At 44.5% G+C, this 18196-nt stretch overlaps 1 non-coding gene across 1 annotated transcript; it reads left to right on the forward strand.

The window, feature by feature from the left end:
* Positions 1–6604: 6604 nt before the first annotated feature.
* Positions 6605–6710, forward strand: LOC117127644. The gene has a single exon (XR_004450664.1). It is a non-coding gene; the product is annotated as a small nucleolar RNA R71 (small nucleolar RNA).
* The last annotated feature ends 11486 nt before the right edge of the window (positions 6711–18196 follow it).

Here is an 18196-nt window from a genome sequence, read left to right on the forward strand (position 1 = left end):
GCCGATCAGAATCGAGGATGAGATCCTTGACGCTAGTTACTTCCGAAAGCTCTCCAGCGAGTAGCTTTGCGGCCAGTCTTTCTCCCAAGACTTTGCAGTTGGTCGTGGAGTGTCCTCGGGATTGGTGGAACTCGCAGAAGGTGTTTTTGTCATACCCTTGATTGCGAGTCCATGTGTTGCCCGTGGTCCGGCCTTGATCCGAATTGATCGCATAGTTATGCGCCCCTTGGAGATCTTCCCCCTCGTGATGGACGTACTTGTCGTTACGAGAGTTCTTCTTTTTCCCTTTCGGATCCGCATCCTTCGAGGATGGTCTTGCCGCCTTATGTTTTTGCGATAAGACTTTAGTTTCTTCCTCGACTATGATGTAGTCCGTTGCTTTGTGGAGGGCGTCCTGGATCGTTCGCGGTTTGTCGAGAGTTATCCACTTTCTGAATTTCGACTTGTACCAGAGCGTCTTTCTCAGCGCGTCGATGGCCACTTTGTCGCTTATCCCGCTGACCCTGGACATTATCAGCTTGAACCGACTGATAAACTCGCGGAGGGGTTCGTCTTCCCTCTGGGAGAGACTCCAGAGATCAACATCGGAAGTTTCTCTGTCTATGAATACAGAGTACTGTTTGAGGAATTCCGATGCGAGCTGTCGAAAACTCCCGATGGTGTTGCGACGAAGGCGTGTGAACCATTCGAGCGCTGCTCCTTCAAGATTTTCGACGAACAGGCGGCAATTGCCGGCATCCTTTTCGCCGTCTTTCAGTCTTGCTCTTCCCATCGCGATGTGGAAAGCCTGAAGGTGCGCTTTTGGATCGGCCGTACCATCGTACTTGGGTACTTTGATTCCCTGATCGGATACCCTGATGTCCGAAATGCGACTGGTAAAGGGGGTCTTTCGAGCTCCTTCCAGCAGTCGATCGATCTCGGGGGCAGCACTAGTAGCATGATGGATTTGAGACTTTACGGCTCTCACTTCTGCCGCAGTCTTGGTGATATAGTCGCGAAGATCGCGGATATCCGATGTCTATCCGAGCCTGTCGGCGTTTACTGCGAGTAAGCTCGGTTTGCCTTTCAGCCAGCTCCTCTTGTTCGTTCCAATAGGCGACTTCTTCTTCTTCCGTCATTGGTTTTTCGAACGGAGAGCCTTCCCGAGCGGATCGGCTTCTGGTCCTTCTTGTATGTCTGTCGACATCCTCGTCGGTGTCGTTGGAGACATCGCTAGGATCCAGGTCAATGTGTTCGGCTTCGTTATCCTCCGAATCCTTTGCAGGGGGCGGAAGATTTTCAGGGTTCCCCTTTTCGACGGGAGATTTCTCGCTAGGGTTTTGACCGGAAGGTCGTTCCCGCGCGAGTCCTGCTCTATCGAGTGGGGTGGCGAAGTCGAGTCTCTTCCCGTGGATTTTGGTGGTTCCGCGGGGACGGATAGCTTGGGTCCTTGCCGTTAAGGTTTCAACCTGTTTAGTCAAGGTATTCACGAGCTTATCCTGTTCTTCCAACCTTTTCTCATAGGTGGTGAACATCTTTTTGAACTCCTCAGGCGTCGCGGCGTTGGCCGCGGATACGTCCGCTACTGGAGTGTGGAGATCGGTGCCGCTGCCTCCGTTAAGAGGAGTTTGCACGTTATCCGCGTCGTTAGTTGACATGTCTGATTGAGAGTGATGTGGCTTTTGCGGGTTAGATTGATCTGTATCCCCCTCCTTCTAGCGCCAAACTGTGGGAACCGAAATTCACACTGTCGATTTCCATTTAAATAAGGAAACTAGGAAAACCCTAATTTCCCAGAGGACCCGGATATCTGTTAATTACCACACGTCAAGCAATCAGAACACGAGAATAACAACGATAAAAATAAGAAATCGAAAAGAGAGCAAAGTAGATCTTATTCCGAATCTGCGTATGAGCGTTACAACAAGGTATAAGCCTGGGCTCGAGAGCTGTCGGCGAGATTCCTAGTTCTAGCAACCCGAAGACGGCTAAACCTAATTGAGTCGCAGCTCGAAATAACAAAAACGGAAAATTGCCTAAATTGCTCTAAGTGCTAAGTTTGCTCTGAAAAGTTCTCCTCCTTGCTCCTCGCCGAGGACTCCTTATATACTAGCTCCAAGGTCGGTTTACGCTTTTACTCTTCTGCCCTTAAGCCGTCATAGCATAAAAATGGAGATATTCCATTTTTCCCGATCTTCACAATTATCTTCAAAACTTCCTTATTTATCCGCGGAAACTTGACATTTATCCTTCCTCGTGGGCCAAGCGTGAACCATGCTGTGGTTTACGGGCTTTTGGTTAGCAAAAATCGTAGGATGGGCCTCGAGTCGTGTTTTAGGTCCCTTTGGGCCGTCTTCCGACTCGACACGTTTACTACGAGTTTTCTGCGGTTTCTAATCCGCGAAGTTTGATCGATGAATTAGAATAGCGGGAAACATGGACTGAGCTTGCTACGGTCTTCGGGAGATAGCATTCGAAGGTTTGACGAGAATGCAAGGACTGGTGTCGTATTGATGTTCGGAAAGGTTCAATCGCTACACAGCAACCAAACTTTGGCTCGAGCCCGATCGCTACATAGCGACCGAGCTTTGGCTCGAGCTCGGTCGCTACGTAGCGACCGAGCGGAACGATCACTCGGTCACTACGTAGCGACCGAGCTTTGGCTCGAGCTCGGTCGCTACGTAGCGACCGAGCGGGACGATCGCTCGGTCGCTACGTAGCGACCGAGCTTTGGCTCGAGCTCGGTCGCTATGTAGCGACCGAGCGGGACGATCGCTCGGTCGCTACGTAGCGACCGAGCTTTGGCTCGAGCTCGGTCGCTACGTAGCGACCGAGCGGGACGATCGCTCGGTCGCTACGTAGCGACCGAGCTTTGACTCGAGCTCGGTTGCTACGTAGCGACCGAGCTTTGGCTCGAGCTCAGTCGCTACGTAGCGACCGAGCGGGACAAGCGCTTGGTCGCTACGTAGCGACCGAGCTTTGGCTCGAGCTCGGTTGCTACGTAGCGACCGAGCGGGACGATCGCTCGGTCGCTACGTAGCGACCGAGCTTTGACTCGAGCTCGGTCGCTACGTAGCGACCGAGCGGGACGATCGCTCGGTCGCTACGTAGCGACCGTGCTTTGGCTCGAGCTCGGTCGCTACGTAGCGACCGAGCGGGACGAGCGCTCGGTCGCTACGTAGCGACCGAGCTTGGCTCAGTTTTGGTTGCTGCATAGCGATCGGACGGCGTGTATGCGTGGTGACCGAGCTTGGTTTGTTCGGTTTGAATCCCAAAGGATTACTTCTTCGTAAAAACTTTGTATTGGTTATTTTTACGAAAATTACATCTCTCCTTTTACTATCTTTTTTGGAAATACGATCTCCGAGGATTTTCGGGTGGTAATTTTGTCGTAACCGTTTTTGACCCCAACACTCCCACAACGTAGTCACTAGCATCACACATAATCTCAAAGGGGAGATCCCAATCAGGTGGCTGGACAATTGGAGCACTGATAAGTTCACCTTTCAGCTTCTTGAAGGCTTGTAGACATTCCACATCAAAGTTGAAAGTGGCTTCCTTGCACAGCAGCCTGGTCAATGGTCTAGTGATCATGGAGAAGTCCTTGATGAATCTTCTGTAGAACCCAGCATGACCAAGAAAACTCCGGATGGCTTTCACTGTCTTAGGTGGGGGCAAACCAACCATAACATTGATTTTGGCCTTATCCACCTCAATCCCCTTCTCTGAAATCTTGTGTCCCAGCACAATCCCTTCCTTAACCATGAAGTGACACTTCTCCCAATTCAGCACAAGATTGGTGTCTTCACATCTTTGTAGGACCCTGCACAAATTTGACAAACAAGCAGAAAACGAATATCCGTAGACAGAGAAATCATCCATAAACACCTCCACAACATCCTCAATTAGATCAGAGAAGATTGACATCATGCACCTTTGAAAGGTGGCTGGAGCATTACATAGACCAAATGGCATTCTTCGATATGCGAAGGTACCATAAGGACATGTGAATGTCGTTTTCTCTTGTCATTGGGATGTATGAGGATTTGGAAAAACCCTGAGTAACCATCAAGAAAGCAATAGAATGGGTGATTTGCAAGTCTCTCAAGCATCTGATCAAAAAATGGTAATGGGAAATGATCTTTTCTAGATGCAGAGTTTAGTTTTCGGTAATCAATGCATATTCTATGACCTGTGATGGTTCTTGTTGGTATCAATTCATCCTTGTCATTTTTAATCACAGTGATACCACCCTTCTTTGGTACAACATGCACATGAGATACTCATTTAGAATCTGAAATATGGTAAATAACACCAGCATCTAAGAGTTTAAGAATCTCTTTCTTTACAACATCCTTCAGGTTAGGATTTAACCTTCTTTGATGCTCGATAGAAGTCATTGATTCATCCTCTAGATGTATCCTATGCATGCACAAAGAGGGTGATATTCCTTTGATGTCATCCAGTGAGTAACCTATTGCTTTTCTAAATCTTTTAAGTGTTTTCAAAAGTTCAGATAGCTCCGTTTCAGTAAGTTCACTACTCACAATGATAGGATAAGTTTCATTAGGACCAAGGAATGCATACCTTACACCATGGGGGGAGAGGTTTAAGCTCCACTTTAGGCGCCTTAAGCTCGCTCCAGTCATCTTGCTGGGTGTCCTCTTGTTGAGTGACTGAGACTTCTTGGTGAACCAATTGTGGAAGCTCCTCGTACTGATCCTTACTGACAAACCCCTGGTGTGAATCTAGCATCATCCCATAGGCAGTACTCTCTAGGTTCTCAATCACGTCACCCTCTCTTTCTATCGTCAAAGCATGCTGTAGAGGGTCTTCTAGTGACAACTCTTCAAGGAGTTCATCAGCAAGGGCGTCCATCTCTTCAATATAGAACACATGCCCTTGAACTGTTGGCCTCCTCATCACCTCCTTGATGTCAAAGTGGAGAACGTGCCCTTTACCCAAGTGGAGATCAATCTTGCCTTCTTTCACATTAACAATAGCTCCTGCTGTGGCTAAGAAAGGGCTTCCAAGGATTAGAGGATCTTGAGCTTCTTCACCCATCTCAAGCACCACAAAGTCTGTAGGGATCTCATAGTTTCCAACCATCACGGGGAGGTCCTCCAAGATACCCACAAGGTACTTCACTGAACGATCAGCTAATACCAGAGACAGTCTACACTTCTTGTACTGAGTGAAACCAAGCTTCTTAGCAACAGATAAAGGCATCAAGCTGACACTAGCTCCCAAATCGCAGAGACATCTATCAAATACCATAGGTCCAAGAGCACAAGGTAATGTGAAGCATCCTGGATCTTCTAGCTTCTTTGGGACAACAAGCCTCTGGATGATGGCACTGCACTCATGAGTGAGAATCATCATGCCCTCCATCTCTTTCTTCTTTGCAGCTACAGCATCTTTCAGGAACTTGCTGTATTGAAGAATCAGCATGAAAGCATCAATGATGTGCATTGTGACCTGAATTTCACTCATTTTCTTCTCAAATAGAGCTTTGTACTTCTCCAACAGCTGCCTCTTGAATCTACCTGGGAATAGAAGCTTGGGTTCATAGGGAGGAGGAACAAAAGAACTTTCACTTGTTGGAGTAACAACTTCACCATCCTTAACTGTTTTCTTCTCTTCCCCAACCTTTCCTTTACCTTTGGCTTCCACTATCTTCTCCAAGATCTCGTCATTGATCTTCTCATCAACAATCACCACTTCATCATCTATGTTGATGGCAACCCCCTCACCTTGTTTCTCAGCATCCTTGGTGAGAGCTCTCTGAGGTAACTCCTTACCACTTCTGAGGGTCATAGCTTGCATAGTCTCCTTAGGGTTTTGCTCAGATTTTCCAGGTAAAGAACCTTGTTGGCGATTTTGTTGAGTGTTCATGGCAGCAAACTGGTTCTCCAAAGCTCTGAACTTGTTGTTGAGCTCATTGTAGCTCCCATCAATCTTTGAGTGAAGGTTTTTCAACTCATAACCAACATGTTTCTCACTTCTTGTCTGAGACTCCAAGATTTGTTTCAGTAGGGCATCAGTGCTGCTGACTTGAGGAGTAAAGGTAGAAGGATTAGCTTGTTGTTGGGAAGAATGGTTTCCCTTGTTGTTGAAACCAGGAGGAGGGTTTTGCTGAGGCTGATAGCTGCCTTGCTGGTTGTTTCGAGGCTGATAACCACTCTGTTGGTTATTGGAATAGGATTTCTGTTGGTAGTTGTTGTACTGAAAGTTGGGCTCTTTTTTGTACCAGCTACCATTGTTGTTGATGAAACACAACTCTTCCTGACCTTCCAAACCCTCAACCTCATGGACAACAGGTGGTGTCTCTTGGCTTGGGTTACCAACAAAGTGCAGCTGCTCTTGGGTGGCTTTATCAGCAATGAAGATGTCTATCTTATCCTGTAGAGCCTTCAACTCCTTCCTTGTCTGCTTATCATCTGTTCTACTGCCTCTGTCGTGGTCTCCACTGTAGACTGCATCACTCTTTACCATGTTGTCAACCAGCTCTTCTGCATCTTCCTCAGTTCTCCCCAAGAAGAACCCATTGCTAGCTGTATCCAGTCTGGCCCTCTACTTAGGAAGAGCACCACAGTAGAATGTGCTCAGCAAGCTCTCCTTAGAGAAACCATAGTGTGGGATTGAGCTTGGTAGCCCTTGAATCTCTCCCAGGCGTCACTGAAGCCTTCCAAGTTCTTCTGTTGAAAGCTGGAAATCTCATTTCTCAGCTTAGCAGTTCTTGAAGTAGAGAAAAACTTCTCTAAGAATGCCTTCTAGCAGTCATCCCAAGTGGTGATAGAGTCGTTGGGTAGAGACTTCTCTCACTGACGTGCCTTATCCCCCAAAGAGAAAGGGAATAACTTGAGCTTTAAGGCATCTTCGGACACACCATTGGTTTTTGACAACCCACAGTAGCTGTCGAACTTGTCCAAGTGATCAAATGGATCCTCTAGAGCCAAGCCATGATACTTGTTGTTCTCGATCACGTTGAGGAGTCCTGATTTGATCTCAAAGTTGTTGGCTGCCACAGCGGGTGCTCGGATTCCCAATCTATGACCATGAAATGTTGGGACGGTCGTAAGTGCCAATGGGTCGAGCTGCTCGCTGTTGGTTTGGTGGAACGTTGTTAGCTCCATTGACGCCCGCATCATTTTGAGGTATGTCTCCCATATCAGTATCCATTCTTTGCAAGTGAGCCTGTTGCTCTTCTTCTCTTCTCTTTCTAGCGCACTCTCTCTCTAAAGCTCTGATGTCTGCAGCTCTTGGAACTAGGTTTGATGGACACCGGTTCCGCAAGTTCATACACATGTAGATGAAAATCAGTAACAAAAAAAAATAAAAATGACTTAGTCTCAAGCAAGTGACTAAATCTCAATGTTCAAATCTACTCAGAATTTGGCAACGGCGCCAATTTGATGTTAGGAGTTTTCAAGGCTCCTAAGACAAATGATGTAGTATAAAAGATTGTCGAACCAATTCTAAGAGATTTCAAAGCACTGAGAATGCAACTACTCACTTAATCTAAGTGCAACCAATGATTTGAAAAGGGTTCTAAGCTAATGATTAATGCTAATGAAGTTTCAGAACAATAAAAGCAATAAATGAAATGACTTTCTTTCTAAGGGAAAAGAGAACTCATGGGCATAGGGATTAGACCTTGGGTGATCAAGTTTCGAAATAAGGATGGCAAACGATCAATCAAACTATCAACCTTAAGCTTAGACACAATTATAAACAAGCTCTATGTCTAGATGATTACTAACACATTTTAAACATCAAATGTCATTGGTTGAATAATATGAAAGCAATCATTACTAACAAGTCTAATGGCTATCTTAACACCTCTAACAACAAATGTCTTCGGCAAAGTATGCTAAAAGCTAGAAGAGTTGTCTCAGGCATTTCATCGAACACCTTTTGGGTGGGAAATGCCTAAAGATCAACTTTTGAGAGGCCAACTCAGAAGATGTGTTATGAATACTCTACTAGCAAGGAATAAGAATGATCTACACTAAAACATCCTACCTCTAACCTAATCACCCTAAATCTCCCGAACCCATGAATTCAAAAGGTGATTACTCACTAATCTCCATGATTCCTCTTAAACCCATATTGGATTTTAGATTAATCATGTAGAGAAACACAGAAAATAGATATGAAAACGACAGGATTGCAATAACAAAATGAACAATTGATTCAAGAGATGAACTTTCCAAGAGGTTTTTGGTGGTTTCTTTTGATAAAAGATAATCTGCCTCTGATGGCTTACAAAAAGTACTTAAACATAGGTTTAGAAAGTAAAAACGTGCATAATGAAATGACCAAAAGGCCCTGAGTAAACATGAATTCGAGCAAACAATAGGCGCGCAGCGACCTCCAGTAGTCGCACCGAGACGTCGCTCTAGGCTTCGGGAGCGACCTGGATGGGTCGCTGCGAGACGTCGCTCCAGGCCCGTTTTCGTGTCTCCGAGTGATGAAAACGTGAGCGACTTCTCCGCGTCGCTCTGGTAAGGTCGCTCTGATAGGGAGGTCAGAGCGACTTGACGGTGTCGCTCCGGAAAGGTCGCTCCCATGCGCTGCTCGTCCAATGATCACCTTAAACACTTCTTTTGAGCTTCAAATGCACCCAAATGTCTCCAAGAACTCCATGTGGTACTCCAATACCTGATAAAGACTCATGTATGCAAAATGCAACCTAAACATGGCTAAATCCTAGTCTATATGATCAAAATGCACATGGATGAGTAGATAAAACAATGGAAATATGCAAGATATCACCTTTTCAACCATTAATTCCGCCTAACTCACCTAACTTGCCTAACTTGCCAAGCCACTCGCAAGAACCTCACGCTAGAAACTCATGGTTCTAACGAGCTGGGGGGCTAACTGTTGGGGTCAAAATCGGTCACGATGGAATCAATGTCTGAAACTCCGTAAAAATCGGCATGAACGTTTTTACGAAAAGTAATCTTCATAAAGAAATATTTACGAAGAATCTCGCGGTAAAATCGTGTTCAAATCTCGATTGAATTAAATACCGGCTGACCCAAGGCAACGGACACGTATCTAAAACCAGCCACGGACGAGTGTTGGGGTCAAAAACGGTTACGACGGAATTACCACCCGAAAATCCTCAGAGATCGTATTTCCGAAAGAGTTAGTAAAAGAAGGGATGTAATTTTCGTAAAAATAACCTATACGAGGTTATTTTTACGAAGAAGTATTCTTTGGGATTCAAACCGAACGATCGTCCCGCTCGGTCGCTACGTAGCGACCGAGCTCGGGCCAAAGCTCGGTCGCTACGTAGCGACCGAGTGATCGTCCCGCTCGGTCGCTACGTAGCGACCGAGCGTTCGTCCCGCTCGGTCGCTACGTAGCGACCGAACTCAGCCAAGCTCGGTCGCTACGTAGCGGCCGAGCGATCGTCCCGCTCGGTCGCTATGTAGCGACCGAGTTCAAGCCGAAGCTCGGTCGCTACGTAGCGACCGAGCACTCGTTTCGCTCGGTCGCTACATAGCGACCGGGCTCGAGCCAAAGTTCGGTCGCTGTGTAGCGATTGAACCTTTCCGAACATCGATACGACACCCAGTCCTTGCATTCTCGTCAAACCTTCGAATGCTATCTCCCGAAGACTGTAGCAAGCTCAGTCCATGTTTCCCGCTATTCTAATTCATCGATCAAACTTTGCGGATTAGAAACCGCGGAAAACTCGTAGTAAACGTGTCGAGTCGGAAGACGGCCCAAAGGGACCTAAAAAACGACTCGAGGCCCATCCTACGATTTTTCTTAACCAAAAGCCCGTGAACCACAGCATGGTTCGCGCTTGGCCCACGAGGAAGGATAAATGTCAAGTTTCCGCGGATAAATACGGAAGTTTTGAAGATAATTGTGAAGATCGGGAAAAATGGAATATCTCCATTTTTATGCTCTGACGGCTTAAGGGCAGAAGAGTAAAAGCGTAAACCGACCTTGGAGCTAGTATATAAGGAGTCCTAGGCGAGGAGCAGAGGAGAGAACTTTTTCAGAGCAAACTTAGCACTTAGAGCGATTTAGGCAACTTTCCGTTTTTGTTATTTCGAGCTGCGACTCAATTAGGTTTAGCCGTCTTAGGGTTGCTAGAACTAGGAATCTCGCCGACAGCTCTCGAGCCCAGTTGTAACGCTCATACGCAGATTCGGAATAAGATCTACTTTGCTCTCTTTTCGATTTCTTATTTTTATCGTTGTTATTCTCGTGTTCTGATTGCTTGACGTGTGGTAATTAACAGATATCCGGGTCCTCTGGGAAACTAGGGTTTTCTTAGTTTCCTTATTTAAACGAAAATCGACAGTGCGAATTTCGGTTCCCACAACGAGCTCGAGTATGACAATCGGACCACGGACAAGCCATGCACGATCGCTACGCAGCGACCAATCATGCACAAGCTCGGTCGCTACGTAGCGACCGAGCGTCGGTCCCGCTCGGTCGCTACGTAGCGACCGAGGTCGAGCCAAGCTCGGTCGCTACGTAGCGACCGAGTGTCCGTCCCGCTCGGTCGCTACATAGCGACCGAGCTCAGGCAAGCTCGGTCGCTATGTAGCGACCGAGCGTCGAGCGAACGAGCGTCGAGCGACCGAGCGTCGAGCGACCGAGCGACCGAGCGTCGAGCGACCGAGCGTCGAGCGACCGAGCGACCGTGCGTCGAGCGACCGAGCGTCGAGCGACCGAGCGTCGAGCGACCGAGCGTCGAGCGACCGAGCGTCGAGCGACCGAGCGTCGAGCGACCGAGCGTCGAGCGACCGAGCCCAGGCATCTCGCTGACAGCTCTTATTGTCGTCTTAGGGTTTTAGAACTAGGAATCTCGCTGACAGCTCTTGTAGCCCAGGCACTTACCTTGTTGTAACGCTCAAACGCGAATTCGGAATAAGATCTACTTTGCTCTCTTTTCGATTTCTTATACATTATCGTTGTTATTCTCGTGTTCTGATTGTTTGACGTGTGGTATTAGCAGATATCCGGGACCTCTGGGAAATTAGGGTTTTCCTAGTTTCCTTATTTTAACGGAAATCGACAGTGCAAATTTCGGTTCCCACACTCATCATTATGTTGTCCTATTGTGTCATTAGAGTCTGATACAGCAATAGAAACAACTACTTCAGGTGAAACTACAGGTGAAGGAACTTCAACCTGAACTTCATTAATCTCCACTTTTCGTGGTTCACCACTCCCACTAGTTTCACCGTTTTCAATGAACCTATCATTATCCGAATCAACTATTCTCGTACTATGGTTAGGACAATAAAATGTATACCTCTTTGATTTTTCAGGATAGCCAATGAAAAATTCACTGACAGTCCTAGAATCAAGTTTCTTTTCATGTGGATTATATAGCCTTACTTCTGCTGGACAACCCCACACACGTAGATGTCTTAAACTAGGTTTCCTTCCCGTCCGCAGCTCATAAGGAGTCTTAGGAACTGCCTTACTAGGAACCCGGTTCAGCACATACGTTGCAGTTCTTAATGCATATATCCACAAAGAAAGGGGTAATGAGCAATTACTCAACATGCTCCTAACCATCTCTATTAAGGTACGGTTCCGCCTCTCAGCTACACCATTCTGCTGAGGAGTACCAGGCATTGTGTATTGTGCACATATGCCCCTACTTTCAAGTAACTTTGCAAATGGACCAGGACATTGTCCACTTTCATCAAATTTTCCATAAAATTCACCACTTCTGCCCGATCTCACTATTTTAACCTTTTTATCTAACTGCCTTTCCACCTCGTCAATGAATACCTCTAGGACATTCACAGACTTAGACTTTTCATGCAGTAGATAGGTATATCCATACCGTGAGTAGTCATCAATAAATGTAATGAAATATTTTTCGCCACTCCATGAAGGAGCATCAAAAGGGCCACATATATCAGTGTGTATTAACTCAAGAAGCTGAGTGCTTCTTGTGGCTGGTTTCTTTACAGTATGTTTCGTCTGCTTTCCCTTAATTAATGCAGTCTATGCATACATCTAAGTCACTGAAATCTAACTGAGGAAGAATTTCATTCTTTATTAACCTCTTAATTCTTTCTTTGGAAATATTGTTAATCTTTTACCAACCGCTTGTGTTACACAATGATCACAGTGTGTTACACACGAGTTCGAGAGAAAGAATAAGATAGACGTTTCAGGCTTATAAACTTTTCTGAAAATACTGTTGTATTATTGAGATTCGGTGATGTGTTTACAACAGATGATTGATCTATATATAGAGATCGAATCAGTACAAATGTAAGAGACACAACTTTTTATACTAAAGGACACAACATGAAGAGTTACAACTCTTTGTGTAATAACATAAATAACTAACTTATGTAAATGTATCAAGGAGAGATTAGATTATATAATTTAACACTCCTCCTTAATCATATCTCGACTTAACTCCAAGCTGCTTCCTTAGATCTTCAAATCTTGAACCGCCCAATGCCTTTGTGAGAATGTCTGCGAGTTGATCATCCCCTTTGCAATACTTCAGTTCAATGATTCCCTTTGCTCAGCTTCTCTCACGAAATGGTACTTGATCTCTATGTGCTTCGTCCTTCTGTGTTGCACCGGATTCTTCCCAATTGCTATTGCTGATTTGTTGTCACATAAGATCGGAATGCCTCCTTCAAACTTCTGACCAAAGTCTTCAAATAGTCTTTGTAACCACACTGCTTGATTTGCTGCTGCACACACGGATATGTACTCCGCCTCACAGTTGATTGCGCCACTGTTTGTTGCTTGCTTGACTGCCAACAAAACATGGCTGATCCAAGAGTAAACACGTAACCTGAAGTGCTTTTCTTGTCTTCTTTAGAACCACCCCAATCGCTGTCCGTGTAGCCTAGAAGTCTTGGTTCTTTCACGCTTGTGAAGTACACTCCAAAGTTTGATGTTCCTTTGACATATCTTAACACCCTATTGGCTTCGTGGTAGTGCTTCATGCGGGGTGATGACATGTATCTTGAGAGATAGGCGCTTGCATACATCACATCAGGTCTTGATGCACACAAGTACAAAAGCCCTGCAACGATGCTTCTATACTTAGTCGGATCTCCATACTCCTTGTCATCCTCAACTCCTTTTCCTTGTGGTGTAAGTGGGTTGCTTACACTCTTGCTGTCTCGCATCCCAAACTTGTCTACAAGTTTGTTTGCATACTTTTCTTGTGAAAGAAATATGCCTCCATCGTCTTGAATTACTTCCATTCCAAGAAAGTAGTTCAATAATCCAAGATCCACCATCTCGAATTCTTTCTTCATATTCTCCTTGAATGTGTTGATGCTCTGGATGTTGCTTCTTGTGATGATTATATCATCCACATATAGACTAACGATCAACACATCTCCTCCTTGCTTCATGATGTATAAAGCCGCATCGTTCATCCTTCTCTTAAAACCGTTTTGAAGTATGTATGAATCTATCCTTCCATACCATGCCTTTGGGGCTTGCTTTAAACCATATAAAGCTTTGTGTAGCCTTAACACCTTGTGTTCCTTCCCGTGTGTCACATACCCAGGCGGTTGTGTGCAATACACTTCTTCCTTGAGGTCGCCATTGAGAAAGGCTGACTTCACATCCATCTGATACAATCGCCACTTCATCTGAGCCGCATCGGCAAGTACGGCTTATATTGTATCATGTCTTGAGACAGGATCAAACGTCTCAAGGTAGTCAACACCATACTCTTGAGAGAACCCTCTTGCAACTAGCCGCGCCTTGTGCTTGATGTGATTGCCGTTTGCATCGGTCTTGATCTTGTAGATCCACTTCACACTTATCACATTCTTCTTCTTTGGCTTGTCCACTAGTTCCCACGTCTTGTTCTTCTCAATCATGGCTATCTCCTCATTCATTGCTTCTCTCCATTCCTTAGTACCACACGCTTCATCATAAGTGTATGGTTCTTCATGTGCATGAAGACAAGCTTCTATCGCTTGAGCCGCTTCATCAAGCTCTACTCTCGGTGCCCTTTCCATGATATCAACCATGGACTTGAACTTCCTTGGTGCCTCAGAAGTTTCTTCATCTCCACTACTAGTATCATGATCATCATTTTGAAAGAGAACATGACTGAAAGTACTTCCGAATTGTTCCTCAGGGCTGAATACACCTTCGGTTTGTTCCTCAGGGCTGGATGCACCTTCGGTTTGTTCTTCAGGCGAGTGAGAGTCTTCCATAGAAAACTCCAATGTCTTCCTCACTTCTTCTTGCCTTTTCCAATCCCACTTCTTGCTTTCTTAAAACTCGACATCTCTTGATACTTCAATCTTCTCATTCTCCAAGATGAGAACTCTATAGCCTTTGGATTGGTTGCTATATCCAACAAAGACTCCACGCTTTGCCTTGACGTCTAGCTTCCTCCTCTTTTGATCCGGGACATGTATGTAGCATATGCTACCAAACATTCTCATGTGTGACACATCTGGCTTGTGTCCACACCACTTCTCTATAGGAGTGACATCTTCTTCTATTGCCTTTGATGGCAGACGGTTTTGAAGATATAACGCAGTGTATACCGCTTTTGCCCATAACTTGAGCGGTAAGTCTTGCTCTGCCAACATCGATCTAGTTATCTCCACCAAAGTCCTATTCATGCGTTCCGCTGCACCATTTTGTTGTGGTGAATAAGGCAAGGTGACTTGCTTATTGATTCCTTCTTCTTCACAGAACCGGTTGAATTCTCGTGAAGTAAACTCACCACCTCCATCTGATCTCAGCGTCTTTATGGTACAATCTGATTGCTTCTCCACCATTGCTTTGAACTTCTTGAATAGTGAGAATATCTCTGACTTTTGCTTCATGAAGTATACCCAACACATGTGAGTATGATCATCCAAGAATAGCAAAAAGTATCGGCTTCCATCAACAGACTGATGTTGCATCGGTCCACATACATCCGTATGTAAAATCTCAAAGTTGTCTCTTGTCTTAGTTTGAGATTCCTTTGGGAAGCTTTTGCGTGATTGCTTTCCAAGTCTACATGCCTCACATGCTTCCTTCTTGACTTTAAACTTTGGTAATCCCTTTACCAAGTTTTTGTCTTGCATTTGTTGCAACCTTTTGTCGCCTACATGACCAAGTCTCTTGTGCCATGTCTCCATCTTTCCTTGCTCACTAGCGCTCATGGCTTCTTCTACTTGAGCCGAACTCATCCTGATTTAATAGCTTTTGTGAGTCATTGGGATATCCATTATCCTCCTTCCTTTTGCATCATCTATGATGCATCTCTTCTCTTAGAAACTCACCCGGTATCCGCTTGAAACAATTTGTGGAACACTCAACAAATTTTCCGCCAAACCCGGAACCAAGAACACATTTCTGATGATCCTCTTGCCACCTTTGGTCATGACGGTAATGTCTCCTTTACCGGCTGTCATGACTGTGCTTCCATTTCCAATCTTTATTGGAACCTTGATACTCCTATCAAGCTTTGAGAAGTAACTCTCCTCCTTTGTCATATGATTAGTTGCTCCACTGTCTACTAACAAGACATCTTCCATCACTGTTGTTGCTGCTTCGCTCGCACTGAACAACATGTGATCTTCATTTGAGTCTTCTTCGAGACTCACATGTGCCTTTTCTTTCTTCTTTGAGTAGCACTGATTTGCAAAGTGGCCTAACTTGCCACAATTGTAACACTCCTTGTTACTTCGGTGATCCTTCTTTGGATCATCCTTCTTTTGTTTCCTCAGACACTCGCTCTCATTGTGGTTGTTCCTCTTGCAGAAACCGCACCACTTCTTGCCTCCTTGGCGCTTTGAGTTGTCTTGTGTAACACCTGAATTTTTGTGTTTAACACGAGTATCGAATGCTCCTTCACTGGTGCTTTCTTCTCTTGCAGCCAGCCTTGCTTCATGAGCCTTCAAAATCCCGATCAACTCTGTCATTTTTGTTGAAGTCAAATCGCTTGTTTGCTCCAACACACTGACTATGCTATCAAACTTGGCTGGGAGAGAGATGAGTATCTTCTGTATGAGTTGAACATCCGACTTATGTTCACCATGATAAGTTAATTGATTTGCCAATTCAACTATCGTACTGTGAAGACCTTAATATCTTCATTCTCATACATCTTCAGATTCTCATATTCCCTTCGCAACGTTTGAATTTTAATCAAACGAAATTGAGGAGAGCCTTCAAACTCTTCCTTCAATGAATCCCACGCCTCTTTGGATGTTGATGCTGCTGCAATCCGTGAAAAGATTTGATCAGATACGGCTATTTGCATAATTTGCAAAGCCAATGTATCATTCATCATCTCTTCTTCTCTAAGCGATCTTGCCCTTGCTGTTTCAAGGGTTTCGTCCACTTGTGCTGGTGGGGCTCCTACGCCTTCTTCAACCACAGACCATAACTTTCTGGTCTTGAGAATGGTTGTCATCTTAATGCTCCAGAAGTCGTACTTCTCTCCATCAAATATGGGGATTACTTGATTCTTCATCGTTTTGTGTGCTTCCGAAATCGTATGACAAAATCCTCTAGCCTCCTTTTCTCCACGTCAAGTGTTTCTATTACTAGTGCTTTGTTCTTTGTCCTCTCAAACGTAAAGCTCTGATACCATGTTAATCTTTTACCAACCGCTTGTGTTACACAATAATCACAGTGTGTTACACACGAGTTCGAGAGAAAGAATAGGCCTATAAACTTTTCTGAAAATACTTTTGTATTATTGAGATTCGGTGATGTGTTTACAACAGATGATTGATCTTTATATAGAGATCGAATCAGTACAAGTATAAGAGACACAACTCTTTATACTAAAGGACACAACATGAATTGTTACAACTCTTTGTGTAATTACATAAATAACTAACTTATGTAAATGTATCAAGGAGAGATTAGATTATATAGTTTAACAAATATGACCTTGTCGTTGATGCCACAAGAAAGCAGAACTTTCATTAATTGTGATATGCTTAATGCCTCGACTTTCAACATTAAATAGGGATTCATAAAACTTTGCATCAAGGTTGAACTTATAAAGTGAATCAAATAAAATACCACTACCATAAAAGTAATCATTTCGGTACAATGTGAAAACACCATGTGCAACCTTAATACTAAAACCTAAATCGTCCAACCTACTAATAGAAACAAGATTTCTAGCACACTCAGGTACATAGAGACACCCTTCAAGATCCACATGACTTCCAGTGTCTAAGATCAATCTATACGTCCCAATTCCTTCTATTTGTGCCTTCATCCTGTTTCCTATGAACAAGTACTGTTCAGGTCCTCTTATGGGCTGGATCGAACTGAATCCCTGTTTAATATGAGACACATGAGTAGTAGCACCAGAATCCAACCACCAAGTATTATTAGGAACTTTAACAAGATTCATTTCATAGCAAACAAAGCTGTAATGTTTACCTTTCTTGTCGAACCAATCATTCCTTTTAGGACAATCCTTCTTGAAGTGTCCTACTTCCTTACAAAAGAAACACTTCTTTTCCTTCTGGATTTGACTTTGAGGTCCTTTCACGAAGTTCTTAACATTCCTTTTGTCCTTCCTACTTGATGTTATTTTGCTGCTATTGGCACTTCCAAGACCTACGAGGTTAGCAACTTGATCTTTCATCTTCCTTAGTCTCCCCTCCTCTTGAATTAGCATAGCCTTTAATTCCTTAAAGTTCCATTTATCCTTAATGGTGTTGTAATTCACCTGGAACTGGCTAAATTCAAGAGGTAGAGAGTTCATGATGAATTGGACCAAGAATTGCTCATGTACCTCCATTCCCAAGGTCGTTAACTTTGCTGCCAGATTAGACATGTGCGTCAAATGATCATGGATTGGCTGAGACCAGTCAAACTTCTTTGTAGTTAGCTCATTCATGAGACTTCCTACAATCGACTTGTCAGCCAATTCCGATTGTGAACACTCCTTAATTTTCTCTATGAATTCCCTTGCTTTCATTGTCTTAGGCATCAATGGCTTAATACTTTCTGCTATCGTCAACCTCATAAGGTTCAAGCTCAGCCTATTAGATCACTCCCATCTTTCATAACGAGACTTTCATATTCGGAGCTATCTACTGTAATAGCTGAGGGTTCCTCATCAGTTAGTATGGCGGAGTCTAAAGCCATTACACTCAATGTAAACTGGATTTGCTCGAACCACTCAGCATAGTTGAAGCCATTAAACTTTACCACAGAGTCAGCAGATGCAAACACATTTGATGAAGCTGCAAGCATT

The sequence above is a fragment of the Brassica rapa genome, chromosome A08 (genome assembly GCF_000309985.2).
Source record: "Brassica rapa cultivar Chiifu-401-42 chromosome A08, CAAS_Brap_v3.01, whole genome shotgun sequence".
In the NCBI taxonomy this organism is placed as follows: Eukaryota; Viridiplantae; Streptophyta; class Magnoliopsida; order Brassicales; family Brassicaceae; genus Brassica; species Brassica rapa.